The following is a 26576-nucleotide window of genomic DNA, read 5'->3' as shown; positions in this document are numbered from 1 at the left end:
TAACGTTTGTGCCTCCAGGTCTAATAAGTGTTACAACAGCTAACGCACGACTGCCCGAAGACAAAGAAACACGACAAAGGTCAGAGGTGCAGGGTCGCATAACTAGGTCAAGGGGCAATTCGGTGTGGGTTATCCTCTGGAGGTTTACATACATAACAATTTATATTTATATACTATTTATGATCTGTAATTTCTACGAACATATATTTCAAAAATAAACCGCCATTTTTATTATTATTGAAATATATAAATTCTTTCTTTCTTTATCCTCGCCTTTTTCCATGTTTATATGGGGTCGGCGTTTCCTTCTCTAATGCGTTTCTTCCATTTTTCTCTATCAAGGGCTTCTTCTCTCTTAAGTCCCCTCTGGTTTAAGTCTTCTTCCACCTTATCTTTCCAACGCATATTTTTTCTTTTTTTTTTCCTCTTTCTTTTTATTAACAATTTTATTGTTAATAAAAGGAAAGAGGAAAACGTACACATTTCAATTTGTTAACAATTATAACAAATTGAAATATATAAATATGGATATGATATTTTATCAACAATAGTTTACTTCCGAGAACCTCTTTGCAGTAAATACGACCGCACGTATTTATCTACATTGTTACGATAGGTTACGTGTTTACATTGCATGTGCATTGCACTATTAACGAAAGAACAAAAGGCCAAAATATTTAAGTCCAAAAATCCAAAACGAATTTATTTCTTTACTAGCATCTAAAGTTCGAAACAAAATTATATATAATATAAAGATAGCAAAATATTTTTGCATAATAATTGATAGTACTCCTGATATATCTCATAAAGAACAAGTATACCAGATTATCAGATATGTCAAAATTGAAAATGAAATGGTAACTATCGAAGAGAGATTTGTTGATTTTGTACTATCAAAATGTAAAACAGGACAAGGACTTGCAATTGAAGTTTTGGATAAGTTAAAAAATGATGGTTTAGATTTTAAAAACATAAGAGGACAAGGGTACGATAACGGAGCACACATGGCCGGAATACATTGATATAATGGCATGCAAGCGCATACAGCACGATTAAACAATCTTGCCAAATTTGTTTCTTGTGCCGTGCATTCGCTTAGTTCAGGGGTCCCCAACCTTTTTGTACCTAAGAGCACATTTTAGAATACCGGTCGGACGGCGGGCACCATTTATTTTTTCAAGGTGAATTTAGAATTGGACATAGTTAATAATACATACACATGATATACAAAAAACATTTAATTCCAAAAATGTAATTTAACATACACAAGAATATTAACAATAATTTTTATAAAACAAGTAATTACTAAACAATGCATACAAAATCTACAAAGTATAAAAATTCTTTATAAAAAAATATAAATCTCAAAGTCAATGTGATTTTTGGCATTGCATTTCATTGGCCATAGCTTTGTAATTAGAAGAGTATGATGTTATTCCTGCTCGTAAGCAATCGTCAAGGTGTTCATCTGTAAGTCGTGATCTGTACTTTGATTTTATAATGTTCATTGTCGAAAACAATGATTCACACAAGTATGTGGAACCGAAAACGATTTTATTTTATATGCTGCTTTTTTCAAGAATGGAAATTTGTTTCTTTCAACTATATTCCAGAAATTCTCATCTGATAAAATGGATTTTAGGATAATGTCGTTCTGAAGATCCAAAATTTCTATCTCAACCCCTCCAAACTACCCCCTCTGGAGAGACCCGGGATCGAATCCGATCGGGTTGAAAAATCCCCAGGAATTTTTCAGGATGGTCCAAGCGGATATGTCGGGCCCTGTCCCTCATCACCTGGCCGCCCAATTGTATGGTGGCCGAATACATAATGGGCTTGCTTAAAAAGGCCTTAGTGCCTACAGGGGGGGGGAGTTTAAAAAAGGAAAAGTTAAAATTGCTTAAAATATCTTTTAAAACAGAAAAACCTAAAACCAAATTGATGAAGGGTCATGATATATGCAAAATGCACATATTAGTTTAATAAAGAAATGTCAGTCAACTTTCAAATTAAATAACTATGGTTTGAGAAGTTCTTTGAAATAGGAAAATTATTATTTTTGTTCTACTTTTATTATTTAAGGATTAACATGTCTAGATTATAATAATAAGTATTAAAACTTTGTCACGAAAAAGGATATTTAAAAAAATACATTCTACAGACACTTTCAATTTTTACTTAAAAAATAGATATATTCATTTATTATAAAGGAGACAAACAAAAATGTATTCGAAAAAAAGCATAATTTGAAAAACATAATAAAACAAATACTTGTTTTATGTGGGTCTGTAATTAATCAAAAACGACAAAACACCATTTTAAAGTGATTTTTATTCAAGTAATATATTTATAAATAATATGTAGCCAAAAATGTAGCCATGTCAAATTTATGTAACCCAAAAAGTAGCCAATGCGCCAAATGATATTTTTTACGCCAAACTAAAAAAAGGGTAGCCAAATTTGGCGCAAAGTGGCCAAATATGGCAACGCTGAATGAGCTCCAGACAAATGTCTGCATTGTCACAGCAACCATAGAAACGGACCGATTAATTTCATTTTAGGTATGGGAAATTTGGTTGGCGAAAATTTGGCGCGAGAGGAAAAAGAGATCGGTCGCATTTCGCTTTGTGCTTTTATCTGTGTTGGATGCCATTTCTACTTTTGTGTGGTTAATCATTAAAAATGAAAAAACTTTTACATAGCATTTTATTGAAAACTGAAATATTTTTATTTTTATTGTGGTCGCACAGCGGCGGGCGCACACAAAACGATCGGCGGGCGCTATGGTGCCCGCGGGCATAGGGTTGGGGATCCCTGGCTTAGTTTAATTGGAGTGCACGCAGCAAGCATAACCGTGGAAATGGTTTCATTTTTTGGAATAATCTAGAAATTGTTTAATTTTTTGCTTCTTTTACCCGAAGATGGGAAAAAATTACATTACTAAAGACAACACTTAAAGGACATAGCGACACGAGATAGTGCTCTAAATCACGTTCAGTAGATGGAAGTTGTATAGATTACTCCCCATGGAATTTCGGGACATTGAGTATATATCTGAGCTCGGGGCCGAGACGAGTTCAACGGTACCCTCGTAGAATGCATTGTTAAACTACTCAATCTGCCTTGGGACATTGTAGAACGTAAATAGTTCTTAATGATTTTTAATTTACTGAAACTTCTCTCACCTTAAGCAGCAGTCACGGGCAGAGTAAGCATTATCCTTAATGCAGTACTGATGTCGGGATAAGACTCACACAGCCGATTGCAGAGACAAGGTTTAAACGCCGACAGCAGTTTAGAGATCGTATAGACCGTGGTTCAGAAAAAATTTCATTGCAGAGACGGCGTTTCTCGCTTGCCCCAGTTTCAACAGCAATTAGAAGCAAGTTATTCGACCTACTTCCTAGACTCCCTCGATAGCAGGTTTAAACACCATTTTATTTGAGTAGAAGTCGCCATATTCATTTGTTGGTCGCAAAGTTTATGTCATAATGGATATTGTTCATTTAATAAATCTTGTAAACGAGACGAATCAAGAAAATTATTCATATTGACAATTACGAAGACAGAAAGGAAAATATGAGATCAGAATAATCCTTTAGAAATCTGTTCCGAAGAAGAATTTCGAATTTGGTATAGATTTTCTAAATCTGGATTTGTTCGTATTTTAAAACGTATTGACGACGAAATTAAAGCATATAGGTCGAAGAAGATTGCCGTTAACTACTGAACAGTTGTTGAAGAAATTACGATTTTATGCCACCGGAAGCTTCCAGAGGGTAGCCGGTGATCTTATCGGAGTTTATGTTCTGTATCATCTCCTATGCGATATTTTTTATTCCCAGAATAACCTTTCTCCTCAACTGCAGGATAATTTTTTATAACTTCCGCGAGGACACTTTTTTCTGCTTCGGAAAAATTCCGGCATGATTTGAACACGTTGTTTGTCGCCATTTTTTTGACGTTATAAACAAATGACCTGATTTGTTAAACGACACCTGAGAGAGGAAAGTAACAGCGAAGAAAGTAAGAGCCAACGTTTTGCCGAGATTCGTTTACTGTATTTTACGGACTATAAGACGCTACGAACTATAAGACGCACCTGAATTTTGGAGGCAATTTTTCGAAGAAAAAAGTGCGTCTTATAGTCCGTAAGATACGGTAGATGATGTTCAGAAATAGACGACCGTCGTCTTTTTAATCCGCGGGTTAATCCAACCAACGTCTAGATGCCGTTCGGCTGTTAAACGTCGTTTAACGTAAACTTTGTCTCTGCAATTGGCTGACAGAGATCTCACTTAACCATTCCCTCTAATATTTTGTAAATAATGTAAAGATATCAAATTTTTAAATATTATTTTTGCTTGACTTTAAAAGCATCCAATTGCACTATATACAATGCAACAGTCGGCTGCAGCATTTTTAAGTCTACGAATGGCACGGTAACCAAATTTTTTCCATTTAAAAAATCAAAAATCGATGATGAACGCATATTTTTAAATCGATCACCTAGTTGGGATATAATATTGTCAACAACTTCATAAAACAAATGTTTTAATTCATCCTGACTTGAAAGTATAGCTCCTTCTTCTGTTTCTCCAGGTAATAGTTTCTTTTGCGTTTTCGCTTCATCTTGGGTGTTGAATCAATTCCCAACTCTACATTTTTGTTTGTATTCCAACATGATAATATCATACCGATTATTTCTAAAATGTTGAAAAAAAATACTAGTCCATTTAATAATTTAGAAGAGCGAAAAATGTCTTGTGATTTATTCTGTAACTGATTATTTACAACATTTATTTCGGCTAAAATATTTTCCCACATAATTAACGTAAAAATAAAATAGTATGATCTTCACTTCCACAGCGGTTTACTTACAACTAAATTAAACACCAGAACACTTGCTGAACTTACTGCAATTTAATATTCAAACGCTTTCAGCCTATTTTTATAGCCCATTCTCGGGAAATTATAGTTCGGGAAAAAACTATATGAATGTGAGTTATGTCCAGCAAAATTCATTCGAAACCGAGATCTAAAAAACATTACAATATTGACACTTAGTTATAAGTTTTCTTCGAAACACATAATCTCTATTGGTACATAATGATCAAAAGATTTAAGCAAAACTGCTTTTTAAACAAATATTTTGAATTTGCTGAAATTTTCTAATTGCAATTTTCTGTTTTTATATACATAAACTTTGTATAACCAAAGTTTGTTGGAAACGCAGTTTTTTAATGAATTTCGTATTATAACTTCATATTAATACGTGAATTTTTCTATGTAATTACAATGTCGATATGTAAAACTTTCCTCAATAAATAATTGTTGCATCGATAGTTTCTTGTATCAATTATAGTTAAAATTAATTTATTCGATTAGTAATAAAGACAATGCACATTTTGCTTTACTTTTTATACAACCAATCAGGTAACCTGTGTAGTTCTCACCGGACACGTGCTGCTTACCGGAAATCCTCACTCTGGTTGTCGGCAAAGAAGAAACGTACATTTTCATTCTCTGGCTCCTCATTAAGTCGTATCAGGAACATTTCATCATGTTTTATAATAGTAAGTATAAACAATATCACTTGGAAATTACAATCGTGCTAGATCAAATGTGAGAAAAAAATATTTAATTTTTAATTATTTCCAAATAAAAATTAAACCCCCAAACCTCTTTTGTTGCATGAAAGCTCCTTATTAAACTAGTAAATAAAACAAGTGTTAATCTAAACTTTAGAATCTAAAGTTTTGCTTAGTTGTATTAAAGGATATTTATTAGTGATGTAACGAATAGTATATTTGGCTCAGGCCGAATACCGAATATTCGGCCAGGAGCGTTGCCGAATAGCCGAATATTCGGCCAAACTATTTGGCTTGATTAACGCACGTACGAAAATTGGCCTGCAAACTGCATTATGGCAAGGATCGCATACCCCACTCTCTATTGGCCCGCTGTCACTACGAGTTTTTCTTCCAGTAGATCTAAAATATTTAAATTAATTAATTAAATTATAATTATTAAAGTTAATATGAGATGGTGCCTGATGTCTACCTCTAGTGCCAAATTGCTTTATAATTTATGTAATAGCCGTAAATAGCGCGATATGATTAGGCAGTTGTTGGTATTTAGATGTAAGTTATAACTTATAAGTTATTTTATTTGCAATCGATCTTTTTAATTTACTGTATTTTTGTTATTTATTACTTCTGTTTTTAGGTATTCGGTAATCGGCCGAATAGTGATTAAATATTCGGTATTAGGCCGAATAGCAAAAACAGGCCGAATAGGCCGAATACCGAGTAGTAACCGAATATTCGTTACATCACTAATATTTATATTATTATTATATTATGGAATCCAATTTTGCTAGTAAAATGAAAAATTAAATCAGTTTAAAAATGTGAGGACCGAATTAAACCGGCCAGTCTGATTTTAAACTTTTATTGTTCGAATTCCCTCGAGAGATAACGATCAAGATCAAGAGATAGCGATCAAGCTTCGAAGGATGTACAGTCTTTCGCCGTCAAACCCGCTTCCCTCCTCTCCGGATCCCATCTCTGAGTCACGAAGCTCGACTCATCACCCTCCGTCGCGATTGGTGATCGTAGCGGACGAGACCGGGAGTATAAATAGGGGGAGATATCTGAGAACGGGGTGGCTGAACATAGGACGACGACAAACGTCCCGTCGAAACGGAGTCGAAAGCGAGGGCCAATCCGAAGACGCCGACGCCGCCGAAGACGAGCCTGACCACCCCTCCGCCCACCGCCCGAGCCGAAGATCAACCGGCGATCGCTATCGATACATCGACGAGGTATGATTCCCCCAACCATTGTGAACTCTCTCTCTCCCGCGATTAGGGACGGGATGCGTTGCTTTGCTGTAGTAGGTTCTATATTCCAATAAATCTTTATCTGTGTTGTCCTGTTACTACGGATATTGCCTTTTCTTATCGACGACCCCACACACTTCCTCCACTCGACCTGACAAATAATTACCCGATCCCGACAAATCGGGATATCACAAAAATTTAGCCATCCTTGACAGTGGGGTGGGTCTTGCCGACCTGTTCGCCGACAAAAAAGAGGTACGACTCCGTCCTACCTCTCGGCGTTCCCACAAAAATGTATTTAGAAGTCATTTATTCGATGTTTCAATAAATTTTCTATCTGAAATATAAGATTTTTCTTTTTGCTGTAAATGTAATATTTTCTAAACGAATTAAATGAAATAAAAATAAATTTGTACTTGTTTACGCGAGGAAAAAACAAAAATGCGTTTAGAGCTCTAAAATAGAAATTTGGCGGTTTCTATCGATAGAAGAGGAAACAATTTACAGTTGTTGGCATAAATGTCCTAATGGTAATACCATTAGCATTGTTTAAATATGTCTCACGCCGTTATATAGTTATATATTGCGATAATGGTCCCTGTGGAATCTTTTTATTTTACAAGACAATTCCTTGAATTGTTTGGTTTAATATTATTCATTCAATATTACAATTTTCTTTAGGAATCTGGCTTAGGCGAATAACTGCGTGATTATAAGTTAATATTTATTCGATTCATTCTGTCCTACAAGGAGTTCATCCGCCGAAAAAGGGGGCAGTTCATTCGTCCGAGAATCCATCATCATCAAAAGTTCGCCTTAAGCCTTGGTCATACCATGCGACTTCCAGCCACGCAGGCGACCGCGACTGCGAGTCGCGCGCGTCTTCTCTTGGTCACACATTTTAGCTGGCGTTGCAACTCGGAAACACGTGACTCTATAATAAACCAATAAAATTACAGTAGCTTGTTTTTGACTACTTTCGTGAGTTTATCGACATTTTACGTTCCACTTCAGAGTATTTACGGAATTTTAGCCACTTTTCTTATTAAAATGGCAAGCAGCTCCTTTTCTGGAATGAGTAAAAGAAAAAGGCGATAATTTTGTTAGAGCTGGCGAGAATATACGAAGAGAAAAATAAGAGAGAACGTTCATGCTGGGTTAAAACTTGGCGAAATAAAAGTCAACGGGATAAACAATCTTGCTTTCACCAGCTGATGAATGAATTAAGGCTTTCGGATGCCGAAGATTATAGGGGATATACACTTTGGAAAGTATTTTAACAGTGGCGTGCCGTGACATTTGATGATAGGGAAGCTGTGTTTCTGTAAGGAGCCGACTTACAGGGGCAATCAATTAATTGCGCGTCAGGGCCCGTTCGTATTTGTTTGTTCGATAAGCCAGTAAAAACCGTACACTTCTTTAAATGTATTTTTAATAGATTATCTGACGTACTTAATAAATAAGAAAGTTCAATATAATTACCTCCGTTATTAGATTCAATAAATTCCCTACGCCCTCTAAATGCCAATTCTCGCTTTGAAAAAAAACATAACATCTATTAATTTAGATATATCTGTTAATCGTAATTATCTCGTTATAATTTTCAATATTTATTTTATATTATTTTATATCACAACACAATTAAAAAAATTTTTTAATTGTGTTGTGAATCGTCTAATGGTATTTTGTTCGTTCTTTTAGAAGTTTTTTTGACTTCATGTCGCTAGCTGCAAAGTGGTTCCTGACCGGAATAAAGGAAGAAAATAGAAAAAAAGGACTCAAACTTTTTGTTTGTATACCTTGGAAAATTTATTATTGAAAATATTCTTTACTTTTTAAATCTTAAAACAGTCCACTTAGTGAAATAGCTCCCTACGAGTGGCTAATGAATGGAATCAGAGACGGTCTAGGTAGGTGTGTGCGTGCCAAATCCCGAGGGTGCCGATACCGGTCAATGTAAAATGCCTCTTTTGTCGCATCACTAGTATATCTCAAAGGACGCGACAGGGTTGTTGTAGATTTTAAACGTTTCTCACCATAGCTGTAAAAATCTAAATATGTTAAACTTAACAGATTGTCCGTCGTTTGTTTTCTAACTAATTCGTTTTAGGACCAAGTGTTCACGAAAATTTCCAAAATTTACAACTTTTCGGTCACTCTCGTTGAACTGGAAAAATTTCTGTCTTTATTACATCTAATATTACGAAGAGATCAGACCCCACTGTACTCGGCAAGAGATTGGTTAAAGTAAAATTTCGGCTCTTTCATCGGAGTTTTATATATGTTTCTAATTCCCTAATCGTTTAATTATTTAACTAGTAGTTAAGTAGAAATAAGTCGAAACCGGTTACTTTGTACTTGAATATCTGTAGTTGTGGGAAAGAAGTGGAAAGAAATTTTTATGACAACCGATACATAAATCGTAAATTTAAGGAAAATAAATTCTAGAGCTTTTTTGTACCATTGTACGTCTTATTCATTAAATTTGGTTGTAAATGATGCTGCCAAAATAACAGTTAATTTTTTAACACTACTAAAATTGTACACGTTTTTTCTGCATCTTCTTACAGATGGGACACTAAATCGTCCGGCTTAACATTGAAATCCGTAAGTAATATAAGATGGGAAAGCAGAACAAATGCAGAATAAATATTCCAAATGTTTTAATGGATTTTTTTAAAACTCCTGTCAACTATACAGAACTATCATACCAGTAAATTCCTATCGGTTGGGTTAAGTTATAAATCTAGTTCAGGGTGGGCAACCTTTTTTATAACATGGGCCAGAATAAATTTTACGTTATTTCCGCCGGCCGTAGTAGTTAATTGACGCCTACTTGTGACTCGTAATTTTTTTAGTCTGCAAAAATGAAATAAATAAATAAAAAGTTAATTACTATATTTATTTTTCTTATCGTTTTCGAAAATCACAAAGAATTGGAAAAATAATTATTAATTAGTTGTTTTTCCAAATTAATAATCTATTAAAGATCTCGCGGGCCAGATAGAAACTTTTCGCGCGAGCCGTAGCTGGCCCGCGGGCCGGGAGTTGCCCGCCGTTGATCTAGTCTGCTCATGATTTACATAATCAGGCGAGGCTGGCCGAATATCTAACAGCCCACAACCGCTCCGGGATATAAAATTAGACGCTTTACGCGTGTGTTGCTTTTACCAGCTAAACCGGGTGAGGTTGGTGCTCTGTAAAGCGCATGTGCCAATGCCTATATAATCTGGCTGATTGAAAACTGACCCGGTTTCGACATTCTTTCCGCCACTGAATTATTCGAATATACAATAGCAATCTTCTCGTTTTTTCACATGTAGTATAGAAATTTGTAATAGATACATAATGCAGTTATAATAAAAAATTAATTTTAATTAATGCTGTACGTTAATTAAAATGTGAAAATTTATATTTTATAAAATACAAGGGAAGGTCATTGGAAGGTGGAATCGGCGCTTCCATCGCTTCCAATGACGGCACGCCACTGTATTTTAAGGAAGATAACACCCATAATAGCTAAAGAAGATACACATCTTCGAAGTTTTATTTCACCCGGAGAACGTCTTTCGTTGACACTTCGTTATTTAGCTACCGGTAAGAATAATATATATTTTGTATTTAATTTATATTTTATGCAATTTTTAAGACTAAAATGGTCCTTTAAGACTAAAATGGTCATATACAATTTAGGCGAAACGTTTCGTAGTTTGGCATACCAATTTAGAGTGGCCCGATATCAGCCATTATCCCAGAAGTTTTGGATGCTGTTAATCAATCTTATAAAAGTAAATATTTGAGAGTAAGTGTTATTTAGAGAAAAGCTTGAATGATTTAATTCATTTTTAATCGATACAGTATATTTTTTCTTTAACATAAGCATTTATTTTATTCAATTGTATATTATTAAAAGTAATCAAACTTTTTAAAATAAATCTAACAATAACTTTTATAAATTCAGATTTGATTCATATCAAATATAGCAGGGGTGGCCAACAAGTCGATCGCGATCGACCGGTCGATCGCGAAGCCAATTTCGGTCGATCGCTCGCGATGTCTTGACTTAATGTGTTACACTTGTAACTGAACGCAACCTGTAACTTGTAACTGAACGTAACCCGCAAAAACAATATGCATGCAGTCAGGGCCGGATTATCGAAAAGGCAAAGTAGGCAAATGTCTAGGGCCCGTAATTCGGAGGGGTCTCGGCTTCAGTGCAGAAGATTTCTCTGTTTCAAAACGAGTTAAAAATTATGTAAGAAATTCGATAGGACAGAAAAGGCTGTATTTAACAATACCTACTAAGCTCCGCTCGACTAGCCGTTGCCTAAAAGAAAAAAAAAAAAATCAACAGTCACCCGTGCGTCAGAAGTAATGTACTGTACGCCACGAGATATCTCACCATCTAGAAATATTCCTAGGGCCGCCTCTCGCGGTAGTACTAATTTATGGTTATGATTTATTTTCTAAATCTAGACTTATACGTCGTGACATCGCATATTCGATATAGCGTTCAAGTTGCTCGAGTGCGAAGATATTACAATTCAATAGTGTTTTATAAAAGAGTTAAAAAGGGTGACACCACGATATTTGCACCGGGTGTCACCCATGCTAGCTACGCTAATGTCACATTATATAAGATTTGTTTAGAAGCAATCTAGGGCCCGCTAGAGGCTTAATCCGGCGCTGCATGCAGTTGTCTGGACTCGTAGAAAACATAGCCATTTAGCTTGAATATTTGGTACTGTCATACGGTAACTTCTTTTCTTTAGTATTAACAATATTATTATTATTATTAATCAATATTATTTATCCATGGTGACAACGTTGAGTTTCAATTTTTCTTCTGTTTAAAATGTAAGTACCTTTTATTTATGTTTTAAATTAAATTGTGGCGTTTCTTACCTATCTATTTACTTGATAAGTGAGCGTTTTCGACAACAGACCTCTATATTTTTGGATTTTTGGAAATACGTCAACCGAGAAAAATATCCCAGTATCACCAAATGTAGCGAATATATTAATTTTATTCTTGTTCTGGATCTTCATACCTGTGTGAATTGGCATTTTCATACTTAAAGTTAACGAAGACTAAACAACATTCTGTCCTGACTGATTCCTATACTGAAGACTTATTATCATCATCTTTGTCAGGATATACACCTAATTATGATTTTTTGGTTAGAGACATGTGAACTCAGTCCTCCCATTAATGTTAAGGTAATAAAATAAATTCTAAATCTGTCTTTATCTGTAGCTAATCTGAATGAATAAATATTGTTAATAATTACTCATGTTGTTTTAATTCCCTTGGACGTGAGTTTTTTGGCTCATTAAACAATTATGTTGCTTTTTACGTAGGTAGATATACAGGGTGTTCCAGTACGAGGTGGACTCCAGTGAATTATTGACAGATTAGCAAAAAATAAGTCTAAAAATCTTTTCTTCCATGATAAATTATCCTGGCCCAAAAAAATCTCGAAAGTGAAATCTTGTAATCAAATTATCAGCCATACTGTGCATTTTTATAACAACTTTTTCATATTTACGAACAAATAGTACCACAACTTATACATTGCAATTGATAAAAAAATTAAATTATATTTTAAGTTACTAAAAATCTATCTTAAAAAAGTATCCAAAAATCGATTTTTTTAGGTTCCGCCTGTACGGAATGAACTCGCAGCTGCAAATATCAAAAGTTGGGTCTGGAAATTTATTTTCTTTATGAGCCTATATCTCGAAAACTTAGTAAGTGATTTAAAAACTAAAAAATAGTTTTGAACATATATTTTGCTTATCTGCCCATAGCTCGCGGGAGTGCACCTCGTACTGAAACACATTGTATAAACATAGTATAGTATTTCACACCTCCCCGCCCCACTTAAACTATGCCTATGACAACAAGTCGATCGCGACACATTTTTCAGATAAAAAGTAGATCTCAAGTACACAAAAGTTGGCCACCCCTGAAATATAGCATTTAAATGTACTGAAACTGAGTTAATACAAATGTTATAATCAAGATATGTTGACAAATATACAACACAAAGTATATCTCAATATTGTTAATTTGAAAAAAAATTATGCAGAAAAAATTTATTTTAACTGCTCTTAAATAACTTCATATTATTTTTATTTTTAACTTTATTTTTATATTGGTTATATTAATTTAAAATTATTTATTTTTCTAAGGTACCATCTACAGCATGTGAATGGGAAGATATTGCTAGGGAATTTGATAAAATGTGGCAATTTCCTCATTGCCTTGGTGCAATAGATGGAAAACGTACAAATCATATGTCCTAAGCAATCTGGATCTGCTTATTATAACTACAAAGGTAGTAGTTGGAGAGCAACATCAACAGAAACAACATTGGAGAGCAACGTCAGCAGTTTACACCCTTGGAAAGCAGTCGTAATTTAAATCCATTAACAGCAGTGGCAAAAGCAATCCGTGATGAATTCAAAACATATTTTAATACTGTACGCCAAGTAGAATGGCAATAAGATGAAATTTGTTTATAAAATTATTAAATTATAAATGTGAAATGTAAAAATATTTAAAAAGTTTGGAATTATAATTATGTCATTATAAATGATAAACTATTTTGAGTTAAGAAATACAATTTTGATACAATAAGTGAAAGATTTTTATTAATTAACTAGCTGACCCAGCCACGCGTTGTTGTGGCTCAAAATGTATCTATTATAAATGTATAACACTTCCCCCATGGGGGAATTTCAAAAAATCCCTTCTTAGTGTACATTCTCTTGACGTACCCTATTAAAACGCAATCAAAAACGCATCTAAAATAGTATAATAAAAGCCAAGTTCTTCACAGTAAGCCTTAATCCCGTCACTTTTCCCGCTGGGGAATATCGAAAAATCCCTTTTTAGTGTATATTCTGTTTACGTAACCTATTAAAACGCAATTAAAAACGCAAAAAACCGCATGTAAAATAGTATAATAAAAGCCGAGTTCTTCACGGTAAGCCTTAATCCCGTCCATCTCCCCCCACTGGGGGGAATTTCGACATGTATATTATATAAAAACACGTGCGTATTCGAATGCAACGTTGTGTCAAAATTTCAAAGGAATCGGTAGGAACAAACTAACGTTATATTTTATTTATATAGATAGAAAATGATCTGCTTTAGTCCATTCTCACAGAAAAGCATAATGCCTCACAGAAAAGCAAACTTAGGTCGTCGGAAGTTAGCGCCATCTGTTGGACATAAAAGACTTAATCCATATATAAATATATTTTTGAAAGGAAGGAAATGGTGTAGGGGGTATGAAAAATAGATAGTAGCCGATTCTCAGACCTACTGAGTATGCATATAAAATTTGGTAAAAATCGGTAAAGCCGTTTCGGAGGAGTAAGGTAACTAACATTGTGACACGAGAATTTTATATATAAGATTATTATTCATAATACTTTCTTCTTCTACAATAAACGAAAATATCTTCATCTGCAAATCTAATGCATTTTTCTGAGGAAGTGTTCTTAGTTTGGTAGCTATAAGACTGCCAAATTCATCAAACACATCCTTCCTCGGTTCGTTACAGAGAGCCTGAAAAAATATTTAATAAACAATCTTAAACGAAAAGGCAGATCACGTTTTCAGTCTTATATTATTTAATAATCTTTGTATTTGTGTAATATTTATAGTATCAGTTATTAAATTATGAATTTATGTAAATTTAAAGCAGAATAAGTAAAAAGTTGCAATGGAGAATGTTGTTGCTAGAACGAATTTACAAATTGTCTGCAATAATTTAATTCATTAATTATGCATTAATTTGATTTATAAATTGCAAAAATATCAATATACCTATTGACGAAACAATAAACAATCGACAATACAAATAATTAGAATTAAATATAACAATCGGGCGTCTTATTTGTTTGACTTCATTTAATGCGAACTAAATGGGGGCGGAAACGAAAATCCTCCGAGTCTTACCTCCTCGTGGTGCCCCCCCGGGGTGTCTCCTTTCTGCCGCGCTGTGCGGTCGGGTTTGACCAGATTTTTTCTTCAGGTAAGTTTACAGGATTCTTCTTTTTCTTCAGGTAAGTTTAGAAGATTCGTCTTTTTACTCCTGGTCAGCAATGGGCAGTCGGCAGTTGGCAGAGCCGTAACAAGGGTATGGCCAATGTGGCCCTGCCATAGGCGCCAACGAGAAGGTTTCGGAATAATATATATTCGAAATCAATAACACAAAAAACTTTTATATTTATATTTATATATTATTTATGATCTGTAATTTCTACGAACATATATTTCAAAAATAAACCGCTATTTTTATTATTATTGAAATATATAAATTCTTTCTTTCTTTATCCTCGCCTTTTTCCGTGTTTATATGGGATCGGCATTTCCTTCTCTAATGCGTTTCTTCCATTTTTCTCTATCAAGGGCTTCTTCTCTCTTAAGTCCCCTCTGGTTTAAGTCTTCTTCCACCTTATCTTTCCAACGCATATTTGTTCTTCTTTTTTTCCTCTTTCCTTTTATTAACAATTAACAATAAAATATATGCGTTAAAACAAATATGCGTTGGAAAGATAAGGTGGAAGAAGACTTAAACCAGAGGGGACTTAAGAGAGAAGAAGCCCTTGATAGAGAAAAATGGAAGAAACGCATTAGAGAAGGAAACGCCGACCCCATATAAACATGGAAAAAGGCGAGGATAAAGAAAGAAAGAATTTATATATTTCAATAATAATAAAAATGGCGGTTTATTTTTGAAATATATGTTCGTAGAAATTACAGATCATAAATAGTATATAAATATAAATTGTTATGTATGTAAACCTCCAGAGGATAACCCACACCGAATTGCCCCTTGACCTAGTTATGCGACCCTGCACCTCTGACCTTTGTCGTGTTTCTTTGTCTTCGGGCAGTCGTGCGTTAGCTGTTGTAACACTTATTAGACCTGGAGGCACAAACGTTACGTTCTATTCTAATAAAGTTATTTATATACGTTAACAGTAATCGTTTATTTTACAGACACAACATAAATATAAAAGTTTTTTGTGTTATTAATTTCGAGTATATATTATTCCGAAACCTTCTCGTTGGCGCCTATGGCGGAGGGCTACATTGACCATACCCTAGTTACAGCTCTGTAAATATATAAAAGTTAGGGGAGATCGGGCTAGTTGTCACAGTGCAAATATCGCCTATATAATCATAACTGAATGGTCACGTCATCTAGAAGTAGGTTCATTTACCGCTCGTCTACGTCATTACAAAATTCGAGTAATATCCGTTGCATTCTTTTCCGTTAATCAGCGGTTAAAAGATTTACAGCAAGTCGCGTAAATTTTGATGCGTCACGTCTTGTGCCGTTTGAAAACTTGCAACCAGTAAAAGGTGAGTAACAACTGTATTTCCTATTAGATGGGTCCTTAATGTATATATACGTTATGAGCAACCGAATTTTCTATTTTGAAATTAGAAACTATGAACCGGTTTGTTAAGGAAGTTCATTTGGGGGAAATTGTCACACATCGAACGGGGCAACTTGTCACTAACTTGTAAGACTGACTCATCAGAAGAGAAAGGAAAGACGTTTTGTTTGGTTTGTGGTGAGAGTTTGGTCACACGAGCTATGTACGGATGTAAATCCATATTGTTTGTCACAACTGTGACTCTGAAGACAATATGTAAAGATTCGAGTTACTTGTCTTTCACAGAATAAATAATAGTAAATTAGTAATCTATTTTCTTTATAGAATTAGCATGAGTAAATGTCATATTACGCATAATTTAACAACCAAAATAAACTCAGGAAATTTGAGAACAGACTACATATACCCTGTGACCACAGTTTCTAAAATAATTAATAACTATGACAAAAATTATTGAATGTTCATATATTTATTATAAACCAAATCAAAAGATGTGTAGGTGTATACATTTTTACTTAAACCTAAATAAATTGATATTATAGACTCTAAAACTAGAAATGACTAAAAACTGCGACAATTAGCCCCGGTCTCCCCTATATTTTAAATAAAATATTTTAACGGCTGGGAATGATACGCAACGCGTTGCTGGATTTTTTAAAATTCGCTTAAATGTCATTGCTCTGTCTAAAATCAAGTTGTTATTTACTATTTTAAATCTGTATATATGCTTTATCACAATTCAACGTTATTCCAACTGCTATTGAATTTGAAATTCCTTCATGAAAACTGTAACAAAATATATATAAATACAGTGTATTTTCATTTTTTGGTTAAAATTAATTCAGTATTTCATGACTTTTGTAGCAATGTGGTCCTCAAATTTATAGTCGTAAACCCAATACAAATCCCTGAGTGCCCCTTGTGTAGATCGTAGTGTTCTTTCTACACGTTCTGTGCCTTGTCGGATTATCACTGCACAGCAATGACAATGCGAAGTGATCGCGTAGAAGAGCCTTAAGCGAATAAAATTAATATCTATAATTTATCGACACTTACATGAACCAAGTACAAGTATAACACTATTACATCGTCAGGGTTTTTAAATGTCGGCCTACATGTAGGGTAGATTCAGTGGGAACAACGCGCTTTATGTGGTAAACATGAATTTTCGATATTAAAAAGACTCGCTATTTGTCAAAAAATGCCTTGAAGTAAACGTAAGAGTACAATTGGTCAAGTAAATTCAAGATCTAAAAGAATAAGAACAACTGAGACCCGTGTAGGCTGTGAAGTCCGACTTGAGCAACATTCAGTAAGAATTGTTTTGTCAAGGGCTGCATCTCTGATCCCAATTCTTCAATCTCTACTTTTCCATAAAAAATATTCCGTCATGCTAGATGGAGAAATTTCTAGTTGTTATTAATTTCGGTCAATATTAAAAATGGAGTAATGTTTGATATCATTTTAACAATCATTAAAAAGTTACTTACAAACCTAGAATGAATCGAATAAATTTTATAATCAGGCAGTTATTGGCCGAAGCCAGATTCATAAAAAAATTGTAATATTGAATGTATAATATCAAGGAATTGTCTTGTAAAGTTAAAAGATTCTACAGGGACCGTTATCGGAATATATAACTCTACTAGCTGTTACCCGCGACTTCGCCCGTGCGGATTGCAAGCATATGCAAGCAAACACCATTTATATTCAGTATTTCGACAACCATAGTAATTGTTATATAACACCTACCTCAGAGAATGAAGAGAATTACTGAGATTCAAACGAACTGTTTTCAATTTGATTAATTTTCTCGAACGTTTACAATCGTTCTATAACCGAACCAATATGCAATAACAAATTCGAATTTAAAACGGTTCGAACTTTTGGTTAAAAAATTGAAATATATAAACATATTTATAACAATGTCTGAAATGTTATCAATTTAATACACCTGGGTACTCAATGAAGACTAAACGTAGTTGAAAACAAAAAATCGCATCTAAAATAGTACAGTAGAAGCCGTTCTTCCGGTTAAGCATTAATGCTCTCCCTCTCAGCCCCGCGGGGAAATTTCGAAAAATCCTTTCTTCGTGTGCGTTTTCATGACTTACCCTGTGTACCAAATTTCACCTCTTTAGGTTCAATGGTTAGCTCTGGACAAGTGATGAATCAATCAGTCAGGACAAGTAATTTTATATATTTAGATAACGGCGTGAGATATATTTAAACAATGCTAATGGTACAATTAACATTAGAACATTTATGCCAACAACTATAAATTGTTTCCTTTTCTATCGATAGAAACCGCCAAATTTCTATTTTAGGGCTCTAGACGCATTTTTGTTTTTTTCCCTCAAGTAAACAAGTACAAACTTTTTATTTTATTTAATTCGTTTAAAAAATATTACATTGTAAATGTAATATTTTCTAGACGAATCAAATAAAAATCTTATATTTTAGATAGAAAATTTATTGAAACATTAAATAAATGACTTCTAAATACATTTTTAAACTGATTTAGTTTTAAATTTTACTAGCAAAATTGATTCCATAATATGATAATATAAATATTCTTTAATACAACTAAGCAAACTTTAACACTTGCTTTATTTACTAGTTTAATAAGGGTGCTTTCATGTAACAAGAGAGATTTGGGGGTTTAATTTTTATTTGGAAATAATTAAAAATTAAATATTTTTTTCTCACATTTGATCTAGCACGATTGTAATTTCCAAGTGATATTGTTTATACTTACTATTATAAAACATGATGAAATATTCCTGATACGGCTTAATGAGGAGCCAGAGAATGAAAATGTACGTTTCTTCCTTGCCGACAACCAGAGTGAGGATTTCCGGTAAGCAGCACGTGTCCGGTGAGAACTACACAGGTTACCTGATTGGTTGTATAAAAAGTAAAGCAAAATGTGCATTGTCTTTATTACTAATCGAATAAATTAATTTTAACTATAATTGATACAAGAAACTATCGATGCAACAATTATTTATTGAGGAAAGTTTTACATATCGACATTGTAATTACATAGAAAAATTCACGTATTAATATGAAGTTATAATACGAAATTCATTAAAAAACTGCGTTTCCAACAAACTTTGGTTATACAAAGTTTATGTATATAAAAACAGAAAATTGCAATTAGAAAATTTCAGCAAATTCAAAATATTTGTTTAAAAAGCAGTTTTGCTTAAATCTTTTGATCATTATGCACGAATAGAGATTATGTGTTTCGAAGAAAACTTATAACTAAGTGTCAATATTGTAATGTTTTTTAGATCTCGGTTTCGAATGAATTTTGCTGGACATAACTCACATTCATATAGTTTTTTCTAGTGTGGATCCGAAGGTGTGTAATTAAATGTCCCTTTTGTGTAAACTTCTGTTTACACTCGTCACAAGTGTAAGGTTTTTCTCCGGTGTGGATCCGAAGGTGTTTAATTAAATGTCCCTTTTGTGTAAACTTCTGTTTACACTCGTCACAAGTGTAAGGTTTTTCTCCAGTGTGGATCCGAAGGGGTTTAATTAAGGTTCCCTTTTGTGTAAACTTCTGTTTACATTCGCCACAAGTGTAAGGTTTTTCTCCGGTGTGGATCCGAAGGTGTGTAATTAAGTTTCCCTTTTGTGTAAACTTCTGCTTACACTCGTCACAAGTGTAAGGCTTTTCTCCGGTGTGGATCCGAAGGTGTTTAATTAAGGTTCCCTTTTGTGTAAACTTCTGTTTACACTCGTCACAACTGTACGGCTTTTCTCCAGTATGGATTCTTTCATGCATTTGCAAACTTTGTTTAGTTACGAAATTCTTCTTACAGTGTTTACATGAAAATTTATGTTGGTTCCTTTTCTCTGCAATTAAAAAAATTGTTTTAAATAATATGTTACCGATGTATAATGAAAAGTTTGTTTAGATAAAAACGATAATTAAATCAATAATAATATTTAAATACAGTAATAATTTTTATATCTAGAAGCAAATTTCTGCATCAAAACACAAAAACTAATTTTATAAATAATAAAGTTCGAGTGTATGTTTCATGCCACTAATATATTAAACCACAGCTGATCATTCACAACATATTAAAGTAAGTAATTTCTGTAAAACAGTTTTCAAGTGTATTTATATCTTCATGAATTTTCTTTTTATATCCTTGCAGTAGACCTTTTGCATCTTTTATATTTTTAAATGAAGAGCACTGACGTAAGTAAAGCTAATATTCAATTTTTTCTTTAATCTTGGAAAATATTTTCTTCTAAACTTTGGGTTTCATCCAAAGAACAACTGAAAGTAATAAGAACATACATGAGATAAATTGTATAAAATTTAATTTTACATGACTTTTAATATATATTCATATTCTTATTTATTAGTATTGTTAAATATAAATTTGTATAATAGGTTGCATTCACATAAAAAGAATATTGTATTTTTAAAAGACTTATGTTACTTCCCTCATAACTGGTTTCTATAAGACAAACTCAAACCGTTCAATTCTGTAAAACAAATTTTAGGTTTGTTTCTGCTTTCTGTACTTTCTGGGTAAAAATTAGCTAAATGGAAAAAATAAAGCGATCTTAGATATCAGACAAATTCACATTCAATGAACAGGGTGATTATAATTAAAGTTCCACTTTGAAATGGCCAGTTAAATCGCATTACTGTGTTCTCAACAGTAGCTCTTAGCATATCAGGAGGAATTTAACTCGCTTTCAGAAGATGGTGGACGCCACATTGAACATGCTTTCTAACCCGTTTTAGAAACGATTAAAAACATTTTCAACCGTTGTCGTTAAACAATGTTGCATACAGCGCCATTCCCCGCTGGTGGTGAGTTTTTGAACTACTTTTTTTGCGAAAAATAAGATCCCATGACTTCCTGTAAACTATGACTAAGTTTGATGACATTCTGTCCAGTATTTTTCTTTTATGGCCATTTCAAAGTGGAACTTTAATTATAATGACCTTGTATATTATATAGTGATTAAAATTTCTTTATTTACTACGCTAAATCTTTTAAAATATTGTATATAGATTCTCTTTCTAAATTGATATTTACAGACAAACAGTGTACACATTAACTGATATACCAATAAATTTTTCAGAAATTTATTCTGGTAATTTGAAATTTTGTGTTAGTGTCATTCGTGAATTTTTTAAAAAATTGTTCTAATTCTTACTTAATTAAATTTTAAATTTAAACTTCAGAAAGCAGAGCCTCATCGTGTTACTAACACAGCAAACTCCTTTGTCATGACCACGTGACGTTCTATTATACAATAGAAAGTAACGATCTAACGAACCCGTTAGCTTCAATCTCTAACTTCTCGTAAAATCTACCCAGTCAAGCTTGACGGGGGAATTTCACGTATTTATATTACTTAAATTTATTACATAAAAATAAGCTTATTTAATTTGTTTATAGTCGATCATTTTAAATGAACAATATGATATTTAATATTAATAACTCTGCTTCTTAGCCTTACATTATTATTATTATTCAAAGTATTTTCGATTTATATTTTATGGCTTACTAACAACAGTCAAGTATCTCAGCAAAGTGTGATAAATTGTCCTAATTACACAATTTATTACAAATGTAATTAAATGTATACTCGATTGCTGTGTGAGAAGCCTTAAAATATAAATTACGAGGTATTCGTTTATATAAGAATTACGTTGAATAATGTGACATTTAATTCTTTTCTTATTGTCAAAACTCGTAAGAAGTTAATGTAAATTAATTAATCACACCATAAAATAATAAATAAATTCAATTAAGTCTGAATGAAATATAAATACCTAACAGAATTATGGGCCATTATTTCAGTATTTTTGTTGATTAAGTAAATATTAAATCTATAAAATATCCATTATTGTAATGAAACGTTTATTTTTACATTACAAATCTTTAAGTAAACTTATTTTTTACGACTGAGTCTAACCGTTAGAGATAAGGACAAGAATTATGGACGTAAAAATTAAGGAAATCGCTACTACTCAGAAAAGGGGTTTCGAGTTTGTTGTTTTTTACCTTGATTTTGGAGATCCTTTCACTGTAATTGTGCTCACTTCATTCCGAAGTTCCTCCTTTTTTCTTGACTTTTATTTATTAGAAAAGATAAATTTCATTATTCTTTATTCCTGAGTCTTGTTCAACCTAAAACAAGAAAGAAAATTACTATTCGTCTATACAAGGCGAGTGCCTTAGTCACTACACTAATCTCTTCGTCTACTTCCTGTTTCTTTTGTTTTCATGTTGCACGTGGTCTAAATCCTTTCCAGGAATAAATAACAGAAAGGAAACCCCTCAGCGATGGGAACCCTAATTAAGGTAATTTCTCTAAACATAGGGAATAATGTCTGCTTTTAGAAGATTGGGCAAGATTTGTAAGGAAATTTTAATCAAAAAGTTGTGGTAATTCAAGAAATTTACACAAATTTCATCTATGGCCAAGAGTGTGCTATGTTAATTTCAGTGGCGTGCCGTGACATTTGATGACAGGGAAGCTGTGTTTCTGTAAGAAGCCGACTTCCAGGGGCAATCAGTTAATTGCGCGTCAGTGATGGTCTAGGGCAGTGGTTCTTAACCTTTTTATACTCGCCGCCCACCAAATATTTCATAATTTTTTTGTGACCCCCATTTTTTTAATAATAATTTATATTTGATAATTTATCTATAATAAATTGATTTTTTTATTATTGCTTTATTTTTTATATAATAAATGTAAATCATAACTTTATTATTTCATTATCTATTTAAATAACATTCAAACTTCACAATTAAACATGAAAACTCATTAATTTTTAACAGAAAATAAAATAAGAAACATGTCGATAAATCGATCCAATGTCGATGCTAAAACTAAACTAAAACTAAAACGCCCACTTGTCGTAAGGATTTTGCATATCTTTTGCAAAAATATTTAAATTTTCAAAGCCTACTATTTTTCCTAATTATTTTTAAAATTCCAAGCATTAATAGTTTCTTAAAATTGCTTTGGAATAAAAGAAGTAAATACTGCGGTGTAAGTAGCATATTTACATTTATTTCTTCTGTACTAACAAAGTTGTATGTAGGAAGAAATACAAAATAAATAAATAAAAACTAAATAGGAAAACTTTATCTTTCTTATTTCACTTTTCAATACGATATTCGGATTATACATCAATTTTCTTTTTATTATATTCTGAAGGAAATTTTGCATAATTTGGCGGCCCCCGGCAAACTTCTTATGGACCCCCAGGGGCCGCGGCCCCCTGTTAAGAATCACTGGTCTAGGGTCCATTCGTATTCATTTGTTCGATAAGCCAGTAAAAACTGTAGACTTCTCTAAATGTATTTTTAATATCACAATTACATTCTGAATCGCTAGCCACGATATAAGGGCTAAAATTAAAAATAAATTATAAAAACTTACTCGGTGAAATAAAATGTGCGATGGATATACATACCTGGTACAATGTATTGTTCGATTGTATTAATATACTTTTAAAGAAAATTATAATTAAAATATAGCTTTGTAAAGAAACGTACATAAAAATAACATAAAATAGTCTTTACTTTTTAAATCTTAAAACAATCCACTTAGTCAAATATCTTGATACGAGTAGCTAATGGATGGAACTAGTGCGGTCCAGGTAGGTGTGTAGTGAGTGTGTGCGTGCCAAATCCCGAGGGTGCCGATACCGGTCAATGTCAAATGCCTCTTTTGTCGCATCACTAGTATATCTCAAAGGACGCCACAGGGCTGTTGTAAATTTTAAACGTTTCTCACCGTAGCTGTAAAAATCTAACTATGTTAAACTTAATAGTCATTCGTTTTCTAACTAATTCGTTTTAATACCAGGTGTACACGGAAATCAGTTTCCCACTGTACTGAGCGAGTGATTGGTTCTGTTAAGCTTTTGTTGAAGTAAAATTCTGGCTCTTTCAACAGGGTTTTATTTATGTCCCCATTCCCTAATCTCTTAATTATTTAGTCACTTCTTAAGTAGAAATAAGTGGAAACCAGTTACTTTGTACCTGAATATCTGTAGTCTTGGGAAAACAGTGGAAAGACAAATTTTTATGACAACGGATATATAAATCGTAAATTTAAGGAAAATAAATTCTAGAGCTTTTTTTTGTACCATTGTATGTACTGTACGTCTCATTCATTAAATTTGGTTGTAAATGATGCTGCCAAAGTAACAGTTAATTTTTAACACTGTACTAGAATTGTACACGTTTTTTCTGCATCCCCTTACAGATGGGACATACTAAATCGTAATATCACCGGTTTAACATCGAAATCCGTAAGTAATATAAGATGGGAGAGCGGAATAAACGCAGAATAAATATATCAAATATTTTAATGGAGTTTTTTTAAACTCCTGTCAACTATACAGAACTATCATAAAAACGTGACAGTAAACTCCTATCGGTTGGGTTGTTATAAATCTAGTCTAGGGTGGGCAACTCTTTTTATAACATGGGCCAGAATAAATTTTACGTTTTTTTCCGCGCCGTAGTAGTTAATTGACGCCTTCTTGTGACTCGTAATTTTTTTAGTCTGCAAATATGAAATAAATAAATAAAAAGTTAATTACTACATTTATTTTTCTTATCGTTTTCGAAAATTACAAAGAATTGGAAAAATAACTATTAATTAGTTATTTTTCCAATTTAATAATCTATTAAAGATCTCGCGGGCCGGATAGAAACTTTTTGCCAGCCGTAGCTGGCCCGCGGGTTGCCCGCCGTTGATCTAGTCTGCTCGTGATTCACATAATCGGGCGAGGGTGGCCGAATATCTAGCAGGCGGCTAACAGCCCACAACCGCTCCGGGATATAAAGTCGCGTACTCTTTACGCGTGTGTCGCTTCTACCAGCTAAACCGTGACGTTTGTGCTATGTAAAGCGCATGCGCCAATGCCTATAATCTGGCTGCTTGGAAGTTGACAGGCAGGCGGATAACAGCCCACAACCGCTCTGGGATATAAAGCTGTACTCTTTACGAGTGTGTCGCTTCTACCAGCTAAACCGGGTGAGGTTGGTGCACTGTAAACTGCATGTGCTAATGCCTATATAATCTGGCTGATTGGAGACTGACCCGGTTTCGACATTTTTTCCGCCACCGAATTATTCGAATATACAATAGCAATCTTATCGTTTTTTTTCACATGTAGTATAGAAATTTGTAAAAGATACATAATGCAGTTATAATAAAATATTAATTTTAATTAATTCAAAGTACGTTAAAATATGAAAATTTATATTTTATAAAATTTAAGGGAAGGTCATTGGAAGGTGGAATCGGCGCTTCCATCGCTTCCAATGACGGCACGCCACTGATGGCCAAGAGTGTGCTATGTTAATTTACATATAGAGAAAAATCGACTGTATTCGGCTCGTGCATCTGCTTCTGATACACTGATTCGCTAACAAAAAGACAATTTTGCTATTTCGCATGTTCGCTAGCAAGGAGACGGCCAGACGTTCGGTCTGGCCCTTTCCTTGTTTGCGAAAATGAGCGCACGAGGAAACTGTACATAAAATTAACGATTAAAAAATAAGCTGCAACTATGCTACTCAATTTTCATATCAGACTTGTCTTATTCCTCCATGCGCAAGTAACGTATGAAGATTATTCGAATGTGGAGTCATAATATGTAACAAACAGCGAAAATATGTAGAATAAAAATTTTATTTTACGACATAAAAGAGTTAAATCTAAAGATACTTCTTTTCTGCAAAACTGGAAATGACTCATTATTATAAAATCTATTGTTCTATAAGCTTTAAACGCGAAGAATAATAATGGTAATAATGATGTTAATTTAGATTGGATTAGTTATCCTGATAAATAGGATTGTTATAAATTGGGGGAATTATCACATCATGGTCGACTGGAATAAATAAAATAGATTTTACAGAAAGTACCAATAATGCATTCTTACCAAAATTTTATTACGGCTATTAAAGACTATTTTTTGTAAAATCTTGTCTATTTATTCCAGTCGATAGGTCCCCAATTTATTATAACCATATTTATTACGATAACTAATTCAATCTAAATTAAAGTCGTTGGTGAGAAGCGTTATTTATTATAATAATGTTAATGATACGGCAAAATAATAAAATAATTATGTTACACGTAAAAAAAATAAAATAAAATTGCACTGGACATTCCACAACTTCAATGCCTGGCACCTTATCCGCACCGCTATCGTAGCGCTGAAGACAGGTTTACTTCCAGTCTTGTAAGCTAAACACTCGATTTTCAGAAACACGTTTTTCGGAAACGCTTTAGA

The sequence above is a fragment of the Centruroides vittatus genome, unplaced genomic scaffold (genome assembly GCF_030686945.1).
Source record: "Centruroides vittatus isolate TY-2023 unplaced genomic scaffold, ASM3068694v2 contig_7, whole genome shotgun sequence".
Lineage (NCBI taxonomy): Eukaryota > Metazoa > Arthropoda > Arachnida > Scorpiones > Buthidae > Centruroides > Centruroides vittatus.
Note: the sequence above shows the minus strand (reverse complement) of the source record.